The 18,354-nt window shown below is 38.7% G+C and overlaps 1 long non-coding RNA gene and 1 pseudogene across 6 annotated transcripts in view; one reads left to right on the top strand and one right to left on the bottom strand.

Annotated features, from left to right (window-relative positions):
- LOC150015335 (uncharacterized) overlaps positions 1-18,354 on the bottom strand; it is a 136,911-nt gene that overhangs the window by 51,528 nt on the left and 67,029 nt on the right. For 2 of the 6 annotated variants that reach the window (XR_016509723.1, XR_016509722.1), the window contains exons 2-4: positions 14,693-14,772; positions 8,544-8,616; positions 4,822-4,959 (exon numbers count right to left, since the gene is read on the bottom strand). This is a non-coding gene — a long non-coding RNA (uncharacterized LOC150015335). Of the gene's footprint in view, positions 1-4,821; positions 4,960-8,543; positions 8,617-14,692; positions 14,773-18,354 lie in introns of those variants that run through there. The other 4 variants (XR_016509725.1, XR_016509724.1, XR_016509726.1 and 1 more) reach the window with 3 other exon arrangements.
- LOC150015337 (ATP synthase peripheral stalk subunit F6, mitochondrial pseudogene) lies at positions 9,156-11,100 on the top strand (annotated as a pseudogene).

The following is an 18,354-nucleotide window of genomic DNA, read 5'->3' as shown; positions in this document are numbered from 1 at the left end:
TCTCTCACATTGATGTCTCTCTCTCTCTCTCTCCATCTCTCTCCCCCACTCTTTCTCTCTAAAATCAATTTAAAAATATATCTTTGGGTGAGGATTTAAAAAAGAAAGGAGAGTATGATATGACCCACTCTCCCAACATCCTGCACATCTCTGTAAACTGCAAAAATCACAGTATGGTTGATATGATTGAATTTCCTATGGAAGCTGGCATGAAATGGAGCGTGGCACAAATCTGGGGTGGAGTACAGGGTGGAGACAAAACATCAGAAGGGAGCAGAGACAGGAAACTATGACTAATTAAGATCTGAAACTCACAGAGTATTAAGCCATTTAATTACCTACAAATAAGTGAATGAGTGAGTGAAGTCCATGTTGTTCGATATGATTTGTCTATTGATATAAAATCAGAAAACTCTCTTCAGTCAATCTTGTTGCTTTCATTATTGTTCAATGTAATTTATCCCTTACTTAATTATCCATTTTCCTTCCTAAAGCCCATTCTCTTGGTCTTGCTTTGGTTCTCTTGGTTGTTTGGTCATTGGTTTTTCATTCATACAATTAATATCTCTGTGCAATTTTCTCCCATATAGTGTATACAACTATACCCACTGCTTTCTCTATATTTCTTACTATTTCTAATCACTCGTAGTCTAACTGGGGGAAACATCAATTTATTGGAGCAGTCCACCCTGATCATCAGACAATTCAAAACTATCCAGAGTCTTCCTCTAAGCCATTTTTCCTGCCTCATTCACCATCATTCCTTACAATGAGCCCCTAATCAGAGCAGAAAAGTCATTTACTCTCCTCCTGAGTCCCCATTTTTCATGTTGTTTTGTCTCCTAGGAAAAATTCTATTTATCTCCATCTCTTCTTCACACTTTCCCCCCACTTCCCACCCAACGTACACACACAAAACTGGAGTTTCCAAGTTCAGCTCAGAAAACACCACTCCTGCCCTGGCTGGTGTGGCTCAGTGGATTGAACGCTGACCTGCAAACCCAAAGGCCACTAGTTTGATTCCTGGTCAGGGCACATGCCTGGGTCGCAGGTTCAGTCCCCAGTTGGGGGCATGCAAGAGGCAACCGATCTATATTTGTCTCACACATCCATGTTTCTCTTTCTCTCTTTCTCCCTCTCTTCCCCTCTCTCTAAAAAAATAAATCAATAAAATCTAAAAACAAACAAACAAACAAAAAAAAAACAGCTCTCCTACCCTACCCCCCAAAAGACAATCCCACCAGTTCTCCCATGCCACAGTTTTTTCAGATGCCATCACATGCCTCACCAGACAGTATTTTCAGTTGTTTTCTTAATTACTTGCTTGGTGATACTGTAGCTCTCCTCTCCCCAGAGCCTTGCTCACCGCAGGGTTTAATGAAGAGGTAAATGATTGAATGCAAGTATATCACACTAGGGAAAACCCAAAACATGAAATAATCCAAAAATAATCTATATGTGCCTTTGGTATGCATTGTATACACACATTCAGAGAACATCAAACACAAAACTTCAAACACAGCAAAGAAGCCAGCCTGTGCAGGTCCCAGTTGGGTGGGGTGGCTTGGAAAAAGGGTGGGAACCCTAACAGGAAGGGAGGAAGCGCTCACCAGCCAACTCTGCTTCCCCAGCCTCAGTGGCTTATCTGGAAATCAGAGAGGCTCCAAATGGCTTAGGGCTCAAGGGCTGGATAATTAATAAATTATTGTAATGACTTTGGAAATCAAAGTGCTATGTAAATGCTAAATTTGAATAATACAAAAATAATGATCTTTTATTATCTTCTTTAAAGATGTAAATGGCGTACACTTTTTAATCTAAAGCAGGTTCAAGAAACAGCAGTAAGTTTACATGATAGTGCAAACACATTCAGGGTTCTAAACGCAATTACAGTGCTGACCATCAGCCCTGAAAACAAATTACAGTAGCTAATGACAGGGAACATAATTAGAATGTTTTTAGAAAATTACTTGGAAGCAAAATTGTCAACAAAGCCCACTCCGATATAGCTGTAAACAGCTTAAGTAACAGAATAATGCAGTGACCTATGCACCAAGTGACAAGAAGAGGTAAAACGCATTCAGAGCCCCACACCACTGTCTCCCAAGTGATTGTATACATTGTTTTTAACCTCAGCGTTTCTGGGTCATCCTAAAAGCGGTGGAGAGCCAAATGCCCTTGAACATTCTGCTGTTTATAAGTCTTATCCTGGTTGACCGGTATATTTTGGGTAAGTCTCCCTTTCCCCTCTCCTTTGCATTTTTTGTTATCGTTGGCCTTCGTATTTGAAAAACATGTGCCTCACTTGGAACAAATCCACTAAAGCAAACAACCTTAAAACTTTCCAAACAGCCCGACCGTTGAGATCCGCAGGCACTCAGACCCTGTGGAAGGCAGCTCCCAGGGCTAAAGCGCGCAGAGATCCTGGGGGAAGAGTTTCTTGTTAGCTGTAACAGACACTGACATTTATATGGCTCAATTTTAATTCTCCGGAGACTGGCGCAGGTCAAGTCTGTGATAAGCAAGTGGGGGGACAGAGTGCAGAGGGGAAAGGCGTGGGCGGAGGAAGGTATGGAAAGGAGACGGGACACACTGCAGGCCTGGAGGCTGAAAATGTTCTCTCAGTGCTTCAGTAGTAACACCAACATGAGGGAAATTCGAAGGGAGGTTGCTTCAATATATTGCCACTTTTTATCAGCAAAGTAACTCCCCATTTGTTGCTTGTAATGGAGGAGTGAGCAGTTCCTTGCAGGAGTGTGAGTGTGTGTGTGTTTGTTAAGGCTAAATAAGCATCAAAATATATTTTTAAAAGAAACCATATTAAAGGTAATTCTTTCTAAAATGCATATTCTGTATGCTTCTTTGACTAGACAACATCCCAAGTGAGGTATGTTGCTATAAAGGCTCCAGTGTAATTGTTAGAGCCATCTGCCCTGTAAGATGCTGGGATACAGTTATGCTTGGCACCCGATGGGAAATCATTTTCAAAATGTTTTGGTCCACTTTGGGGTGGTTTTCTCTACCACTGGACTTTACTGTCAGGCTGGCAGAAGTCACTTTTTCCATCTCCATCAACTTTTTAATTTCCTGCTTCTTCTGTGCTATGGCCTAAAAATTTTAGCTTGTTAGAATATGGCAACAATGAGGCTAACTGGCTTTTAGTAGGAGCTATGAGAAAAGTGTACGGGCTGTGACATTTATTTTGCTTGCTAGCGTCCTCTTACTTTTTAACTTTACCTGTTCCTTGAGTACATTCCAGAGATTTGAGCTAACTATATAAATAGGATACCACTGAAATCAATTAAAGGTAAATTTATAGCACAGAATTGAGGCATTTGATAGTTACATGAGATGTTCAGATTACACATAATTTCATTTCCATTCTTTGGCTTTTAATTTCATGTTCTCCAAATGATACAACATGTTAAGATCATATTTGTTTTCAATTAATTTAATTTGTAAAATTTCCACTAACAGAATGAAAATAATTCTATTACAGAGAATTTATTATACAGAGAGAAAAGAATGACCATACCCTAACACTGCTACACTTTGCACTTTAGTATACTTCTTTTGCTATTTTTCTATACATGCTTTTGCAAGTATAGTTATACTTCCGACTTTCTATACAAGTTTTTATCCTGTTTATAAAATTCACTGTTGTAACTATTTTGCTTATTGCTGTATATCTGTATGGCTATCCGTTTAATGACTACAGACTATTCCACTGAATAATTATTTAGTCATTTACTTCACTATTATTTTCTTATTTTTATAACTTTAGATTATTTTCAAATTTTTACTACTACAATAACCCTGCAATGAACATCTTCCTGAATGTAGCTTTTGTTTGCTTGATTGATTATCTTAGAATTATGTCTTTAGGAGTCCCAGAAGTGGAATTACATAGAAAAGACTGTGGCAATTTAGAACCAAGACTTAATAAAGGAAAATTGTGGATAGCTGTTGGTAGCCATAGACAGCAACTGAGAGCAACTCTGAACACAGTTGGCATGACTCCTAGAGGTGAGAGGTACAGTATTCCCTCACTTATTGCGGGTATTACATTCCAGACCCCCCCACGTAGTAGGAACCTTACATTTATTCTACACTCTTAAACCTACATAACTAACAACATACGCATACAGCACCACAAAATCCCATGATATAGTGAAAAATCCGTGATAAGTAATTAAATATAATATTTTTAAAAATCCCGTGATACAGTGAGGCCACAATAAGTGAACCGCGATATAGTGAGGGACTACTGTATTGGGCCAGGGAAATGTTTCCCAGCTCTGCTGTTGCCTTCTCAAGTACAGACACCTGTACGATGGTAAATAGGGCTTTGCAGTGTTCTCAGTAAGGTAATGTGAAAAGTGTACATGCATCGTCACTGAAATATAACAGGTATGTGGGGAAATCTGTATCATGGCAGTGGTATACCTGTGTTCAGGTTCATTCTTGGGAAGGAGAAGGAAAAAGAACTAGCCTGAGAAAATCCTTATACAAGTTTTTATCCAGAAAGGATTTTTGCTTTAAGGCCAATGAACAATTGCTTTATATTAGGCTGGCAAAAAAAGTTTGTTTGTTTGTTTCTGTAAGTTGGCTCTAGTAGCACTTAGTTGTCTTTAACTTCATTTGAAACAATTTTGTTAGATTGTATTGTGACCATTGTCATATCAGCATGCATTTAAAAAATCTTATCAAAATTGGTGACGTTTTGTGTAGCCACTTTAATATTGACGATGGAAGAAAATATGCAACATTTTCAGCATATTATGCTTTATTATTTCAGGAAAGGTAAAAATGCAACTGAAATGCAGAAAAAATTTGTGCAGTGTATGGAGAAGGTGCTGTGACTGATCGAACATGTCAAAAGTGGTTTGCAAAGTTTCATGCTTGAGATTTCTTGCTGAATGATGCTCCACAATTGGGTAGACCAGTTGAAGTTGATAGCTATCAAATCAAGACATTAATTGAGAACAATCAACATTATACCATGTTGGAGATAGCTGACATACTCAAAACACCCAAATCAATAAAATTATTGGTGAAAAAGAAAAATGTGTCTTTTATTTTACAGAAAAACTAAACAGACTTTTTGCCAAATGCAATACTTCTGTCTTTACTGGAGGTCATATGAATGAGGTCATATGAATGCATTGGGATGGTTGTGACAAGTAACAGAAGACCCAAATTAAAACCTAAACAGGAAGGGGTTTGTTATTTCACTTGGCAAAAATTCATAAATAATAATAATAATAGTAATACTTAATTTAAGAAATTACAGGAAACAAGTCCCAAGTATTTTTCTACTCTCTTAAGATGTATTAACTCATTTATTCTTTTATATAAACCTCATGATGTGTCCCCTATGTAAGATGAGGCAACTGAAGCATGAAGAGTTTAATAATTTGCTAAAAGTTGCACAAAACCAAGTATCCTGCTCCAGATCCTACTCTTTTAACTGTTATGGTAGGGCTATTCTCAGAGAGTTAATTTAGTGGTTTCATAACTTTAGAAAGACTGGAAAACACTTGTTCAACTTGCCAACTGATTAACAGCTCCTGTGCATTCTGATTGGTTGGTGCCTGTAGGGTATTGGTTTTAAACATTTGGTGTATCATCCTGGACCTAGATAATTTCAAACCTTCAACTTTACCCTCTTCATCACATTGACAGTGTCTTCCTTGTAAGGGAAGATAATTAATTTGAAGGATCACATGCAGGTTTGATGCTTTCCAGTAAAGAGGAGTTAGACATTCTCTCTCTCTCTCTCTCAGAACTTTTCATTACTTAACTACTTGGAAAGCATAATGTACATACACAGATCTTAATTATTCAACTTGATACACAGCTTGACAAATTTTTATGATAACACCCAATAAGTCACCACACAGATTAAGATATAGAATATTACCAGTTCCTCATATCACCTCCAAGATACCCATCATTTTTCTGATGAAATTCTCCACTTTTCTATTTTCTTAAACATGTTAATCTGAGTTACTTTTTCTTCCTTGTCTGATAACCCCAATATCTCAATCACCCTTAGGTCTATGTCTGTTTCTTTTTCTGGTTTTTGTCATTGGACCCCATTTGTTCATATACTGGCACAATTTTTATTGAATGTCAGACATTATGTACGAAAAATTGTAAGGCTCTGGCTGATGATAAGTTTATTCAAAGATTTAATTCTGTTCTGGAAGGCAGATAGAATATTTTGAGATCAACTTGATCTGGTTGAGGGTGGGTTTTAGGCTTTGTTAAGTTTGATTTTTTTTGTTTTGTTTTGTTTTTTTCTTATTCCCAAGAAGTAAGGAGTATTAAATCAGACTGCCAGGCTGACAGTTCAAGCATAATAGACACGAAGAAATAACTACTGCATTGTCAAATACAGCTCATTGGTGACCTAAAAACATTGAGTACAGTGGTGAAAGCCTGTTTGAAAGAGAATCAAGAGACAATAGTTGACCATGTAAATCCAGATGTATCCGCCCATCCTCAAAAGAGCTGTACAGATCAATAGAAGAGCAAATTAAAGCACACATAACTCATTTTTCATCACAATGAGAAGACAGAAAATACTGGAAATATCAAATCAAAAAGGCAAAAAAGTGACAAGTATCTATTCGAAGAATGTCAGACCTCTGGGGTCTCAACTGTACCAAGGCCCTTCAATCTTGTTGGACCCCAAACACTACCTGCTCATCCTCTGGAAATGGCAAACTCCAACTTTTCCGTGCCCAGTGAGATGGACCCTGTCCTCAGCTGTCACTTTTTGCTCCATCTATACTCTCCCCATCATAATGGGAGGAGGTAGAGGCAAATGTGGGGTGTCTTTCAGTACATCTCCTATCTCTAAGATTTTGACCACTCAAGTCCTGTCTGCCTTGATTGTTCTTTTATGCCTTTCAATAGTTGGTTTAAATAATTTTTTATCCTTCCTGAGGAGGGAAACATTATATCTATCCAGAATGCCCCCAGCAGAATTCCCCTGAGGTCCCAATGACAGGGATTGCTTAAAAGAGTCAATGACAAGGGGAACAAGACCATCATACATATTTTTTTCCATTTTCCATTTTTTTTTTAATTTCTTATTGTTCTGTCACAGTTGTCCCATCCCCCCCCCCATCGTTGCTCTCTCCTGCCCCACCGACACCTGCCCATCTCCCACAATCAATCCCCACCCTGTTGTCCGTGTCCATGGGTTGTTTATACTAGTTTCTTGACTAGACCCTTCTCCTTCTTTTCCCTGTTTCCCCCTCCCTTCTTCCCTCTGGTCACTGTCAGTCTGTTCCTTATTTCCATGCCTCTGGTTCTATTTTGCTCATTTGTTCATTTTGTTCATTAGGTTCCTGTATTAGGTAAGATCATATGGTATTTGTCTTTTGCGCCTTGCTTATTTCACTTAGCATAATAATACTCTACAGTTCCATGCATGCTGTCACAAAGAGTAGGAGTTACTTCTTTCTTTCTGCTGCACAGTACTCCATTGTGTAAATGTACCACAGTTTTTTGATCCACTCATCCATTGATAGGCACTTAGGCTGTTTCCAGTGTTTGGCTATTGTAAATAGCACTGCTATGAACATAGGGGTGCATAGGTTCTTCTTCCATTATTTTACAAGCTCCTCTGAGACCATTCTCTGACTCTCTTTTTATCCCCAATCTAAAATGTGTCTATAATCTATAGAAGTGAGTCTCCATTGTGAATCATTTGATTTAAAATGAAATTGTCTTCTGTGAAATCAAAATAACATTAAAAATTGTGTTAAAATGTATTATAAAACAGAAATGATAGAATTTTCTTCTCAATACCAATAACTGCAAAAGGTATTTTAAATTTTTCTATCGGAAGTTTATAATATAGAAATCTTTGTAAGTTGTTTATAATTGGATATATATATATATATATATACTCTTGTTAAAAAAAAACAACACTAAGCCATTATAGGATGTTTGGAAAATTATATAAATGCACAAAGAAGAAAATAAAATTAGCCTCAATCTCACCATCCTGGGATATACCTTGTCAAGTTTTCAGAGAATATTCATCTGATATTTTTTCCTGTGTGTGTATGTACACACAATTAAAATGGTTTTTACATGGTGGGCTTTGCATACGTTTTCAAAACAAATTTTTGTTTTAATATTCATTGAATTTTTCTTTAAGATGCAGAGAATGACTATAGTATTAGTCAGTGAATGTTAATGAAATTTTAATATTAATAAAATATTAATATTCAGAGAATCTAATGAAAACTGTGTAAAAGTGGTAACTCCATGATAAATGTTTTAACAATGTTTTTCTTCACTTAAGTTAATAATATGACCACATAATCTGTTTTGAAGAAAAAATAAAAATAAGTTTTTAGTCAGGACAATTTGAAAAAAACAAGGAATTCAAAAATAATATATTGAGTTTCATGCTATCATGCTTACTACTTCACAGCAAACCATTGAAACAAATCAAATTGTGACACTTCCAAACAGAGGATCCAGAGCTTTAAACCCTCCTCCTGTTTTATTTCACTAACCGTTTGAAGAATGTTGGTGGTCTTGCAAGAGGACCTGGATAGAGAGAGGAAATGGCCAACATCAGGGAATAGCCTAGGAAAAGAAAAACATGATTTCCTTTCTTGTAACAGAAAATATAGCTGCTCAGCCAAGATTAATCTTTTCTTGTGCCAAACCATTTATTGGGGTATAAAAATAAAATATTAAAACTTCATTTTTATTTCTTCACTTAAAAATTACATTTTCTGTATATAGCTTATATATTATATTAATACAGTAAGATATATACATATTTTATAAATAAGTATATGTGTATTGGGGTTAACTGAAATTTCAAGTGTATTTATACAACAAATATTTTTTAAAACAATATTTTAAAGAAACCTTTTTCATCATAGGAGTATATAATCAAAACATTTAGAGATCAGTACTTACCTTTCCTCAAAATCATTTCTTTATTGGAGTTTTGCAAGAGATTTTAAGTAGTGGAGAATCATGTCCTCACTGGAAAATGTACTGTTTAAAATTACTTTTTATATATGTCTTTTCAGCAACTAAACTAATTAGTGAGTAAAGTTGGCTAAGGAAGAGGACCTTCCGAAACCCCTTCCTTGTGCTAATTGAGAAGGTACATGCACTCATTCGGCATTAATCGAGTGCCACTCCACATAGAGCACTGTTCCGAGCACAGGGAGGAAACAGACAGGATTAAGAGTGGTCCAGATGAGATCCTATGGTACAAGTAGAAGTGAGGGGGGATCTCTTGGTTCAGACTGGGGGTACAGGAAGGTTTCCAAGCAGAGGAGAGCCCCATAGTCAGGGCAGTGCTGGGTCACCCTGGCTAAGGGAACCAAGCAGGGCCACGAAATATTTGGTCTGTCAGAGGAAAAAACAAATAGTTCAAAGAGTCAAGATGCCAGAGTACTCAGAGTGATAGAAAGAGCTGTAGATTGGACTGAAATGGAGATTGTAAGGTTCTAGGATATCGTGCTAAAGAGTCTGAGCAACAGCCTGTGTGTAAGAGAGTTGTTACCAACCCCACTTTTATACATGAAGAAACTGAGACTCGGAGGTCAGTTGTGATGTGGGTGGAGAGCAGAGCTGGCCTTTAACCCAGCGATCTTTTCACTTCTAATTTGTAACTCTTAGAAATATAGGACAAAAATGCTGTATAAAATGCTTTTCTGCATTATTGGTTAATTGTCATGTGGGTTTAATAGAGGCAAGTTGAAATACCTAATAAGACTTAACAATAACATCATGAGTCCTTTTAAATCAATATGTTTGAAAACTTATTGTAGTGTTCACATCTTCAGTTATTAAAGTGTTAATGACAAAAACCGAGATCCGTGTGCCTCCTCACCCCTGGCATCTGAAATAGTGCCTGGACCATAGCAGGTGCCCAATAAATGCAAAGGAAATAGAACCTATCCTATTTTCATTCTAGAGTAAACAAGTCCATTAAATTTGAATTAAATCAAGGAAGTCAGTTAGAGAACATGCACACAAATACATCTGAAATGCATTTATGTCCCTTAATTATGGATATGGAATTTTATTTATGAAAACTAGGGTCTTTGAATTTCCAGTTGACAGCTACCTAATTATAGCATTAGACAGCACAGTGGTGGAAAGTACACAGGACTCGGGAGTTAGATTCAAGTACAGTTTTGGTTCTATGCTTTTTTAAACCATGAATAAGACTTTGTTTAACCTTGGATAATTTCTATACATTTCAGTTTTTGCATCTGCAACATGGGAATATTAATACTACTTTGCAGGATTGTTGGAAGGATTAGAGATATAAACTATATGTAAAGTCCCTCTAACATAGTAGGCACTCAATAAATTGCTCCTATTATTATGTTTTCTTCTATTTAAATTTTTTAAAAACTCTGTTAGACTTTCTGACAAACAGTCCTTTTGTTGGATGAAATTCCAAGCTGATGCAATCTGTAGATATGTTCTACAGCGATATAATTTTTCAACTTTTGTACATTAAAATTAAACACAGACTAATCCTGTAGGTATGGATAACTTCAGCTCAGTTGTTTCGTATCTGTGAAGATATCACCATTTATTTCATAGCTGATGTCAAAATAGGGTTAAAGCAACCCACAGAATAGTAGTGAAGTTGGGTTTAAAAAAATCTGTTTGTTTACATTAAATTTCCTCTTCTTTCTGATAGAATGAAGAGTTTTATTAGAAAATAATCAGAAGAATGATGGCAGCAGGGTTGGCTCTGGCAGCTTGGGACTGAGCTGCAAGTAACAAAATCACTGTGATTCTGTAGAGGGTCTTTGAGGTCTCCTCTGTCCCTCAGTCTGCAGTCTCAGTCTGTCTGCGGAGAAATATTGGAGTTATAGCAGTGGCATTTAAATAAGGAACTTGATCCTGTATAGAAATTCTTCGTGGACAAGAATAGAGAGTACAGAACTAAGTGACAGTTATCTGCAAGAGTTGGAGAGGGAGATTTTTAAGCTTAAGCAAATGTACGGTAAAGCAGACATGAATGCGTTTCCTGACTTCAAATGTGAAGATCCCAAATTGGAAGTCATCAATAAACCCCAGTCCTGAAGAAATGTAAAAATTACCTGGTAATTGACCCTAGATAAGTTGTACAACTAACTGATTAGAAGTATCAGAATAAACATACATTTCAACAACTGTCAAATGTTCTTCAGTTCTGATTCCAAAAACATTATTTGGTGATGTTTGAAAAGAAGAAAATAATCGGTGTGTGAATTTTTTTTTTTTCCTACACATTGTTTCCACTTTCACTACATAGGCCCTCTTAATCACAATGATTCTTCCTGGGTTTTCAACAGATAACAGTGAATTTTAAGCATAGTATTTACTGCATTCTTCATTCTGGGGGAAATTGATTTGATGGAAACAATAGATCTGGAGTTCCAACTTTGGGCAATGTGGAGAAATTACAGAAAAAATAGATAACTTGGTAAAGTAAATAATATCTTTAGAGAACTTATTCCCTGTCCAGAAAAGACTAGCAGTGTCATTCTTTTGCTATGCATCTTATTTTGTTAGAGACATAAATCTCAGTTATAAAATCAGCCGAGGACTCTCTGCTAGGCAACTTTAGGAAGCACAAGCTTGGGAGCTTTACAAAGTGCCTGTGCCCTGGGGCGTCCTACTCCTTCCCCATTCCCTCAGGAATGTTTCATTAGAGGCTTGGGACGTGTAACTTAATAGGGTTCATGATCCTCATTCTGGTTTTCCTCTAAACAGGTCTCCTAAGGGTATTAATTTACAAACTCTGTTTCAGGAGAGACTTTAAACGCTAAAAATGTCAAATTATTAGCCACACAATTTTTGTCACTTATCAGCAAAGTCTCAGTGATCAAGTCCTACTTCACTTGAGAAGTTTGCGTGAATTGAGTCCCAACTTCTTCGCAGTTATCCTACTGGATTGCAGCACTCTGGAAATTGTATGTGCAAATCTCAGCCTGCAAGCGGACATTACCTTTTAACCTTCAACTCCCCCTTCAAAAAAGACAAGTTTCATCCCGCTCAGTAGATGACATTAGTTAAGTTCTAACAGCCCCATCTTTTTTGCCTTTGTATCAGCAACACAATTTCCCCCAGATTGTTTGCTTTTCTAATAAAAAGGAATTTTTAAAAAATGGAAATATCTCATATTGTAATGGAACCTTACTTTGTAACAAGAGTCTCTACAGAGACCCCTTTGGAGTTTCTGAGGCTCTGCCAGTCTCCATAGAGGAAGAGCACAGTGGGAGGACCCGGGTTTCCATAGACTCTTCACCGCTTCCCTGCTGCGGTGGAACCACCACCCCAGGTTAAGGTCAGGCCCTGCGGAACCCTCCATCAGAACCCAGATTCGAGCCCTGGAGAATGCGTGTGTCTACATAGCTCACATGGGCCCCTTTACGCCCTTTACGTCTTCACTCAAATGCCTCCTCCCTTAACTGATGCCTTTACTGACCACCCTTTCTAGAGTTATGCTCTTCCCATCTTCCTTCTCTGCTTTATTTTTATCCTACACACTCATGACTATCTAAAGCACTATGTAGTTTGAAACATATCCTATTATTTTCCTGCTTTTTAAAACACAAGCCCCCTGATGGCAGGATCTTTCATCTTTTTTATTCATTCCGGTTATCTCCGGGCCCCTAGAATATTACATGGTACATATTAAATGCTCAGCGTACACTTGTTGAATGAATGAATGTGTGAATGAAGAACAGACTGAGGGCAGGCTTGGGACCATTTACTGCCATTCCAGGCTGCTCTCAGCCAAGGACACCCAGCTCATCCTTTTCCTAGGGCCACGTAGTTCTTAACAAAGGAATGACACCTCTACAGATTCTAGCCGTGCCCCTGAAAGCCTTAAGTCTGCTGAATCATCTCTTCATTGGTTATTGACCTGGTCGTGTGTGCATCAGGTATTCCATGGCTATTTGTAAGCATAAGCTGACTATTTCAAGCCTAACCCTCCTGTGGGTATAAGTGAGATGATAATAACATTGAAATAGAAATTGTATGAGCTCTTAGCTTCCACCCCTTTCCACCTCCTGTAACTGCAGGACCTCTACACATCTCCCTCAGTTTATTGCTGTTCACATTCTTCCATTTCAACCTTGCCAACGCCCCTACCCACCATCTCTGCTGCCAGTGCACCCTTGAAAAAGGTCCCGCCAGGCCAAGCACCTGAAACACTGGGCGTCTCCTCTTCTCAGCACCACAAATTATCTGTGGGTTCTGGGGAGTGAGGGAAGGAGGGCAAGCAGCTTTCTTTCTGCTGGAGACCTTAGTGACCACAGTTGCTTCTAGGCCTCAGTCTACACGTGGTTCAGGTTTTACAGTTCATGGGCACACCCTCAGGCTGGTGGGGAGTCAAGAACTTGGATCCTCTCCACCTCCTCTTTTTCCCCTTCTCCTTCCAGGTGCTCATGCAAAATAACACCCTTCAACTTATGCACCAACTCAGATGTCCCTGTGCAACAGATATGATGAATGGGGCACCTGGAGTTATCACCATGGATCAGGAGCCTCTAGTCCAGCGGTTCTCAACCTGTGGGTCGCAACCCCTTTGGGGGTTGAACGACCCTTTCACAGGGGTTGCCTAAGACCCTCAGAAAACACATATATAATTACATATTGTTTTTGTGATTAATCACTATGCTTTAATTATGTTCAATTTGTAACAATGAAAATACATCCTGCATATCAGATATTTACATTATGATTCATAACAGTAGCAAAATTACAGTTATGTAGTATCAACAAAAATAATTTTATGGTTGGGAGTCACCACAACATGAGGAACTGTATTAAAGGGTCGCGTCGCAGCATTAGGGAGGTTGAGAACCACTGCTCTAGTCTCTGACCTTACAGGACACCTTGTAACCCTTACTCAGTCTATCCAGAGGGCCCCTTACTGTTGCCAGCCCACCTGTTTCTCACTCTTAAGTGCACTCACGGTGAATCAGGAGGCAATTCCACCTCTGCCCTCCTGGGAACACAATACCAGTTCTCTCGAGTTTCTGGGACAATCTGCTGCAGACTTCTGTCCACAGACCTGCTTTCTTTCTTTCTTTACACATCAGCTCATTGAATGAAGCACAAACCAGCAGAGCCCTAATGGATTGAGGGCAACTGGCCTCTTCAAAAATTAGTGTTCTTGCACATCACAATGAAGAGTTTCCTGGTAGAAAAAACAATCCTCACATCATCCTCCCATGGTATCTTTCTTTACTTACAATAGCCAGTAGCCCTTTTCATATCCTTTAATGCATTTAGTTCTCTTTCCTTCACCCACACAAAACCTCTGTCAGTATATGACATTCTATATAGGCCTTGGGCTGGAAAATTATGGATTTCACAAAGGAGCATGCTCTTTTTAACATCTTTTAATGATTTGGTTGTAGCTGAAAGATGCCTATTAGATGTAAGCAGTGAAACTAGGAGATATTGTTGTCTGAAGTGACCAGTGTTTGGTATCCACCTCTGAATAATGGAATTCAGTCATCCTGGAGTTATAAATCCAGAGCAGGGAGTTCCTCACAGCTGCTCCCAAGGCAATGAGGTCTCGTAGTTACGCCTGGCCCCCTCCTCTCTCCGCTGGTGTCACCATGCCCTGTGCCTGATGAGTCTCCTGTCACATTACACCACTGCTTTGCACACTTACCCTACTTTGCTGTAGCTTTAGGGCAAACAGTAATTTCCTGAGGCTCTCAACATATGCTTCTCTTTTTAAGTGGCTCAAAGCTGGAAAAAAAAAAGAAAGAAACATAGAAAATCGACTATCTCTCAGAGGAAGAAGAAAATATGTAGGGTTTATTGCTGCCAGGAAAAGTGGCACTAAACTTTCACCCAGAATTATATACTATCCTTTTCTAAGGGTTATTTTTAAACACCCAGGCTGGTTCTCACATAGCAATGAGATAGTCTGCCCAACTGGGACTGCAGACCACTTCGAAATCTCTTATCCAGGAGCCTGCAGGCCCCAGGCCAGTTCCAGTTGAAGTTCTTTGCTAGATAGTGGCCTGGTCTGCTGTCTTTCAGGCTCAGTTCGAAGTCCACAATTTTTTATAAATAAATGTTTCTGGTGGAGAGGGTGTTCTAAGGTTGCTGCTTCCAGAGTCTGTTTTTCCAGAAAATGTGAACTGTTTTTATTATCAAATGTCTTTTAGCCTTGTGACCTGAAACAAGTATCATAAATGTTTGAATGTCCTAAACTTAAAAACAAAAACCTGCATACTCCAGCATTTTAATAAGTGAGAATGTCAATTTGCAATTAAGGCTCAAATTTTCATTTACTAAGTGGCTGACACTGATTCTACTTGGAATCACCACTGATTTATTTATCCTGGAATAAATGCAATGCCATTATGTCTTGGTGACAACAGAAATAAGCTTTGGCCAGGTCTGTGCATAGTTTGGGGATGAAGAAAATAAGTTTTGAAAGGCAATGGGCATTGCTGATTATAGGTTTTTATTAGGAACAGATGTGGAGCTGTGGTTTTTAGTGGTAGACCAACTGTTATTGAAACAAGCAGCTGACTAAGAACCATATAGCTTCTTTTTTTAGGAACGAGAAATATTAACAAATTGAATTCATAATCTTTTTCTTCAAGAGATCACTGAGTCATCAAAAACAAACCCTAAGTTATTTTTTATGCATGTATTGAATAGTGCACAAACAGGGGACATTGTTTTTGTTAACGTATCTTCAGGCTAAAGCAGAGGTTTAGAAAGTAATTATAAAAATGTCTTTTACCAGTGTGCTGAAGCTTCAGATCTCTCCACATTAAATTTGATTAAGGCTATCCCCTTCTAACAGTTTCATCCTAGTAGAGTATAGTAATGCTAATGCAAGGTTATATATTGTATTTTGTTTATTCCAGGGCTATTTTTCTCTTCCTTCAAGGATAGAGTAAGCATTTTTTTATTGCTCGCTGTGCATTTTGGGTTTGGTTACCTAAGGGGGAGATGTTAGACATTATCAATCATTTTCATCTCACTCTACCACTCTCTTTTGTCCCCAGTCATTTATTGAGACTCCTTAATTTAAGGATACTTCCTTGAAATTTCAAATGACACTTCCAATCATCTGCCATTGGCCAGAACTTATTCACATGGCCACACCTAGCTTCAAAGGAGTCTGGGAAATGGAGAATTATTCTGAGTGGCCATGGGCCAAGTTAAAGAATCAGGGTCCAGCTTTGTAGAAGAAGGGGAATCTATATTGGGAATAATAGTAGGCTATACCACAGATTTGTACCGATTTACATTCTTATCACCAGGGTATGAGAGCTCCCTTTTCTTCATGTTTTCATTAAAATTTGATATGATCAGATACTTTAATTTTTATCAATCTCATAGACATTTGCTTATTTTAAAAAAAATTTTATATCCATATACTACTTTCATTCCCTTGCCCCTCACAGACAACCAATCTAATGTATTTAATATATATCTTGTTTATATTGTGCATAGTAGTTTTCAATACACATCTATTTTTAATTTATAAAATTTTGCATCATATGTCTTTTTTCACTAAGCACCATGTTTTTAAGTTGCATTTTTGTTGCTGTTATACACTATTCAGTTGCTTCTGACTGCTACGTAATCATCTGTTATATTCACTCAAGCATCTTACTCGTCCGTCCTTCCAACGACAAACACTCAGGTTGCTTCAAATTTCCCAACATCACTTACGTCTTACTGTGAGCCCATGTGATGAGTACCACTGTTCCAATTTGACAGGTGAGAAAACTGAGGTTCAGAGAAGTTTAAAAATTTGCCCCAAGTCCACCAGCTAATGTACTCTGCTGCCTTAGGCCAATGGCCTCTAGAAGGAAGGAAAGGTGCCAGAGAAAATCCACTTGTAAGTATAAAAGGTAAGTGTCTCAAAATTGGAACTATTGTAACAATATAATCAATAAAATATACTTGAAAAATAAAATAAAATAAGCAAAAATAAAAAAAGAAAGAAAAAGAAAAGGTAAGTGTTTCTCTGGTATGATTTCAGAGGTTCCAGGTAAGGTCTCCCACTCTTAAAATATCTCCTCCATTCAGCTCCAACAATGCCCCAAAGTTAAAAGCAGAGATTCTTTTTCTTTGATTTAATGATTCCTCTCTGATCAGAATCCAAATAGATTATAAACCTCATTGGTTATTCATGCCTTGTGGTTAAGTGCCTTTTCAGTCCCTTTCTGGAGGTAAAGGATTAGGTGAGCGTTACAGCTATTGAGGTGTTAGAGGGCAGTGTATCAGTGGGGACTGTATGAATCTATGAAAAGTGGCTGCAACAGATAGCAGTTCTAAACAGTTTTCCAAGCAGTTCTCAAAGCATGGTCTCCGGCCAGGGCAGCTACAACACCTGGGAACTTGTTTCAGGTCCCCCATCCAGACATTCTGAATCAGACACTCTGGAGGGGGAGCCCAGAAATCTGTGATTAATCAACCTGCCAGGTGATTCCAATGCGCACTGGAGTGTGGGAACCACAGGGTTCTCCTCTCTAACACGGAGTCCAGGGTTAAGCAATCATGGTTCATAGTGTGGCATAGCGATGCCACCAAGGACTCCTTCTCTCTCCCGCTCCGACATACTCAGCGTATAGCTATCATCTTCACAGGATGCCACCTGCTCAGCCCAGGTAGGAAAGAAGGGTGCTCTAGAGTGGGTGGGGCCTTATTGAGAAAACCAAAGTCATTCTCAGACATCTTCTGTATATTTCTCCTTGACAATCCGTGTCACACAGCCTTGCGCAGGTGCTGCAGAGTCTGCCTGTGAGTACTGCGCGCGCTGCCATTGTTCACCGGCCCCCAAACTGGGGCTGCGTTTGTAAGAACAATGTGCGATTGACGTGGAGGATGGGCAGATCAGCAGGCTCTACTAATTGCACTTAAAAGCAGAGGCAGCAGAAGCTAAAGTAGAGCAGTTAAGTGGTCCTGAGTGGACTTAACCTGCTTCATAATTGTTCTGGAGCCCGGCCTTAAGAAGGGGAGAGAAGAGATCACCACTCTTCACAATTCGGGACACTCAAGAGACCTTGCCGTTTCACCTGCGGGAACAGCAGTTGTTTGGCTTTGAGGCCTGCCGTTCCCTTTGGTCCTCAGGGATCAAGAGAAGTTCCATAATTCACAGTAACCAAATCTGAAACACTAGCCTCAGCACTGAGCATGTACTCTCTCCTGCAAAAACCACAGAAGCGATTAGCAGTGGGACAGAAACGGATTAAGAAGGGCTCCTTAGGATGAGTTTGTTTACATGAACTCCCCGCAGCCCAGAGAAGGGATCATCATTTATTTTTCCCTCTTGGCCTTGAGCCTACTTTTTTTTTC

The sequence above is a fragment of the Furipterus horrens genome, unplaced genomic scaffold (assembly GCF_987537825.1).
Source record: "Furipterus horrens unplaced genomic scaffold, mFurHor1.1.pri manual_scaffold_3, whole genome shotgun sequence".
Taxonomy (NCBI): domain Eukaryota; kingdom Metazoa; phylum Chordata; class Mammalia; order Chiroptera; family Furipteridae; genus Furipterus; species Furipterus horrens.
The sequence above is the reverse complement of the archived record's forward strand: the minus strand, read 5'-3'. Positions and strand labels throughout refer to the sequence as shown.